A 5,084-nucleotide genomic window follows, 5' to 3' on the forward strand; every position below is an offset into this window, starting at 1 on the left:
CTGAAATTTCTGTACCTCCCTGGAGATTCCAGAGAACAGCTTCTTTCCATGCACCTTTCTTATTCTCTAATAGAAACATTAAAATGACAAGAAAGGAAAATTTTAGACATGGAATTTTTTAGTATTTTATGTTTCCTTACCTTCCTTTATTTTGCTGCAATATGCATAGATATATTCCTTTTGGGAGAATATATTTGGAGTGAGAAACTGAATATACAAACAGGTATGGCCAGACCATATATAAAAATAGAACTCTGACCCACAATCTGTAGTAAACCACCTAGGTTATTCACCCTTATCTGCAATAAACAGCCCAGAAAGCCAGCCTGATGTGTCAGACTTGTGGGAAGTCAGACTTGATATCTCCAGTTATAATTCAGAAAGCCAAATAATGAATTCTGTAACAATCATCTCCCATTGGCCAGGACTTGATTAATGACTGACAGCTTCTCTAATTTTTATTTCTTTTTCCAAGTTAGGACCAACCAGAGAAAAACCAAACATGCTCCCTCATCAATTACATAGGACACCCCAGTTCTAGTTAGCCCTCTGCAGCTTCCCTATGCCAACAGAACTACAATCAGGACATACCTGACGCTTTCCCATTAAAAAAATTTTTTTTTATTTGAGAGAGAGAGAGAAAGAACATGATGGGGGGGCGGTAAGCAGAGAGAGGGACAAGTAGATTCTACACTGAGTGTGGAGGCTGACACGGACCTTGGGGCTCTAACCCACAACCCTGAGATTGTGACCTGTATGGAAATCAGGAGTCGGGTGCTTACCTGACTGAGCTACTGGGTGCCTCCCCTTTTTTTCCACTATAAAATTTCCAACTCCTTTGCCTGCTTTTGAGTCTCTACCAGAACGTAAGCAGGGGTGGCTGACTTCCTTACTTATATAGCAAACTGTAATTAAATAGCTGTTGCTGTTCTCATTTCATTGGTCTCTCTTTATTTTACCCGAAGCCTTACTCAATCATGCCATTGAAACATTTTGTATCCAGACTTATAAAAGCTCCAGAAGAGGAATTTTCCAAGGGTCTTCTGACTGTTCTTGAAATGTTTCCTGGAACATCGGGATTCTTCTGAGTTCTGATCCAATCACAGTTCAAGCTTCTAGAATTTGAAACAACAGTGATGAGAGTAAATTGTCTGTATTCACAATGGGGGCCTTTTTTTTTTATTTTTAATACTTGACGTATTTATTTATTTATTTATTTATTTTTCCCAATTTATTTGTTTTCAGAAAAACAGTATTCATTATTTTTTCACCACACCCAGTGCTCCATGCAAGCTGTGCCCTCTATAATACCCACCACCTGGTACCCCAACCTCCCACCCCCCCGCCACTTCAAACCCCTCAGACTGTTTTTCAGAGTCCATAGTCTCTCATGGTTCACCTCCCCTTCCAATACAATGGGGGCCTTTTGATTTCCTATTCATGTCCCCATTGCTGCTGACCAGGGCAACTTTTACTAAAAAATGACTTTAGGTACAACAAAGCTGTTTCTGGACTCATAAGCTATGTGTACATAGCTCTAAGTGAAAAGCTGGCGTAGGTCCTGTTAATTTGATCAATAGTATAGACAGACAACAAGATAATTTAAGCCAAAATCGAAATAGACTTTGGCAGTTTGATTTGGATTTGGCTTTTTAATTTATTCAACTCTCTAGTACTAGATTTCCATTTTGCTTTGTACTGACTAGCCACAGATTGAAGATTTTTACTAGATTTGATAGTAGAGTGGTGAAATGAACTTCTGTTATACTATAATTTAATTGTGTTCCTCTTCCTTGATGGGATTATAATGCTATTATAAATACCACATCACCACCACAACCATAACTTATCACCTACTGATTGATATATAAACTCCAAGGATAGGAACTAAGATGGAAATACAGTGAGGGTAGATGCTGTGATTATAGTTATATTGGGATGGATATAATATTAATTTGTAAGCTAAGATCTGTCCTCTTCATCCCATTAAGTAATTTTCCCCCTAGATTTTAATGGAAAATTACACATTACTTCTAAAGTAATTCAGACTAGTGTTATAGATGGTACACATTTCCTACAAAATGAAGAAAGTATTTGAGTGAGAGGTCTGGAATCTTTAGTGTAAGAAAAATGGCTCAAATTGATTTGGTTCATTATCGAGTCAAATTAAATAAAATTGATGTAGAAGTAGAGGAACACACAGTGTCCTTCCACTCCTTTGCAGAGGAGAGACCCATCAGTGGGTATGATTGTGGAGAGAAAATATCATTTGTGTATCTTGTATATAAGGGAAATGGTGATTATAATCTAGGTTGAGAGTATGTAAGAGGCTTTTTATTTCATTCCCTCTCAGGAAATGTCACAGGGCATTCTGGAGAAAATTTTTAGAATGAAGACAAATGCTAAACATAATTTAGTGAAATGTGCCAAGTTATGGTCATTGCTGAAGCTTGTTATTTTTTCATATTATGATTAACTTGCTGAATGCTCTTCAGTGCACTGTATAAAATGTCATTTCAGGCTGACTGTATGGCCTCTGTTTTAGACATTCAGGGCCTGGCCACCCACCTCTCTGGGCATGGCCCTTTTTCCCCTCCCCTCACATGTGGTCAGTGTTTATAGAAATTACCATTTCGTTTTGATTTATTTACATTAGAGTTGTTTTACTTACCGTTGAATTCAAAGACTGGAGTGACCAAGTAGCTTAAATCCCCTGACCTCTCTTCCCTAAGGGTCAAGTTAGCCATGATAAGGTTTAAGTCTCCATAGATTCTCCATCCCACTGCAGCTGGCAACATAGTCTCTGTTTTCCTGGAAGCTGTTGGGGAAAAACATAATAAAGAATTTTCCGAGAAAATAAGGTTAGAAGTAGAAAAAAGAATAGTATTTGAAAAACAAAAAGATATTTACAAATATTTTTGCATGTACCTTATATACAATGCCTATCATACATTACCTCTCACCCTTAAAATAGCTGCTTCTATATCCACCCTCCTCCCCCTCACCATAACTTGCACAAAGAATAATTTCCCTGCACAGGACCTGACTTTTTCTACTTCATATACTGCAGAAACTGAAAATTTTTCTACTTAATGTTTAATTGGAGTTAATATATATCCTTTTTTAAAATTTGGATAACTCTAGGAGTACTAAGAGAAGGTATGAGTTGTTTTACCCTCCTATGAATTATACGATATCATATGCTCATAAAGGTTTGCTTTGTGCCAACTACAGTAGTGTCTATTTTATATAAGAACTTGTTTAATCCTTGTGCCAAGTGAATGACTTTGATGGAATGTTCACCCCTCTTTTACAGATATTGAAACTGAGGCTCAGAGATGTTTGGGACCTTGTGCAAGTTTAGATGGGTAATAAGTTGTAGAGTTTTGATTTCAGTTCAGAAGACACATTCTTTTTTTTTTTTTTAAAGATTTTATTTATTTATTTGACACAGAAAAATCACAAGTAGATGGAGAGGCAGAGGGAAGCAGGCTCCCTGCTGAGCAGAGAGCCCCATGCGGGGCTCGATCCCAGGACCCCGAGATCATGACCTGAGCCGAAGGTAGCGGCTTAACCCACTGAGCCACCCAGGCGCCCCCCAGAAGACACATTCTTAATCGCCATACTACATAGCCTCTCAGTCAGGTGTTTCCCTCTGACAACCAACAGGCTAAACTAAAGCCTTAGGTTCTTCTAATAGAGAGGAGGGAGGATTTAGGTAGTTTTGGATCATAGACTCTCCAATGGGAGGCTGTGTGGGAATTAAAGTTTGGATCAGGTATCTAGTCAAGGTCTTAGAAGCTGCAGATGGCAAGGTCCCAAGAAAGGGGTGCCAAATGAAGGGGAAAAAAAGTGGAAAGGAAGTAGATAAACTTCTTATTTAAAAAATTGTCGAGGGGTGTGTGGGTGGCTCAAGTCATGATCCTGGGATTGTGGGATCCTGCATGAGGCTCCTTGCTCAGCAGGGAGCCCGCTTCTCCCTCTACCTGCCACTCCCCCTGCTTGTGCGTGCTCTCTGTATCTCTCTCCCTCTGACAAATACATAATAAATGTACATAAATAAAATCTTCAAAAAATAAAAATAAAAAAGTTGTCTAGATCCTGTACCTATGAAGTAGAGAAAAGCTCTTTCTCTTGCAGCAACTCTTATCTCTTTACCATTTCTTCCTTTTTTGCTCTTCTTGCACCTCACATTTCCTTTTTCTTAGGACCCAGAAGAATGTTCTGTAGCTTGTGTCTCACTCTAGGCTACTTCCAACCCAAGCACAAAAAGTCTCCGTGTCATCCAGCTTAGCTCAGTAAGCTAAAAACTTCAGCTTGCATCAACAGTTCTTTGCCAGCCATTTTTGTCCATGTATTAAATTGTCTAAGGAGCCTCATGGGAGAAGAGGTAGCTTGTTGAGGACACGATTTAGAGTTTCTTGGGTCCTCTGGTCAAATCTCATTATAGTCACCATCATAACAGTTGAGAAGCTTTGTATTCAGATATATCTGGGTCCAACTTTGGGTTTGTATTTATTGTCTGACCTTGGACTTGACCTCTCTAAACATTAAGTTGATAAAGAAAATCCTTATTTAAAAAAGTTGTCCAGACCCTCTAGAGAAAAATACCATTTATCCTGAACTCCTCTTATTTTTTTCCATTCTCTTCCTTCTTTCACCTTTCTGTACCTCATATATCCTTGTTTTACAGGATCCAGATCCAAGAGCATGTGTTTTAGTCTGTATCTTCATCTGTAAAATAACCAATGGAATCCTTGTGATTAGATGATGCAGTCGGAACACCCAGAATCTATTAAGTATTCAACAAATGGAAGCTTTTATTGTGATTATATATATTATATATATGACATTATAAATACATATACACACATATATATGTGTATATACATACACAATCAAAATAAAATGAAACGTGTGAATAGAATCCATAAATATGATTGTTTTACTTAAAATGACCACATTTTGTAAACATTTGTTGTAGTTGTTATTGTCATTTTGGCTTGAAAATTAGTTTCATATATACACTATTTAAAAAATTTTAAAAAATCATCTTCTCTAATTTTGGAAAGAAGAAAGTAAGA

At 37.6% G+C, this 5,084-nt stretch overlaps 1 long non-coding RNA gene across 1 annotated transcript; it reads right to left on the minus strand.

Annotated features, from left to right (window-relative positions):
- Nucleotides 1-665: 665 nt before the first annotated feature.
- Nucleotides 666-4,683, minus strand: LOC122898739. Its single transcript, XR_006383042.1, has 3 exons — nucleotides 4,612-4,683; nucleotides 2,672-2,818; nucleotides 666-1,115 (listed from the first exon to the last, which is right to left on the minus strand). It is a non-coding gene; the product is annotated as an uncharacterized LOC122898739 (long non-coding RNA).
- Between the last annotated feature and the right edge of the window lie 401 nt (nucleotides 4,684-5,084).

The sequence above is a fragment of the Neovison vison genome, chromosome 2, assembly GCF_020171115.1.
Source record: "Neovison vison isolate M4711 chromosome 2, ASM_NN_V1, whole genome shotgun sequence".
In the NCBI taxonomy this organism is placed as follows: Eukaryota; Metazoa; Chordata; class Mammalia; order Carnivora; family Mustelidae; genus Neogale; species Neogale vison.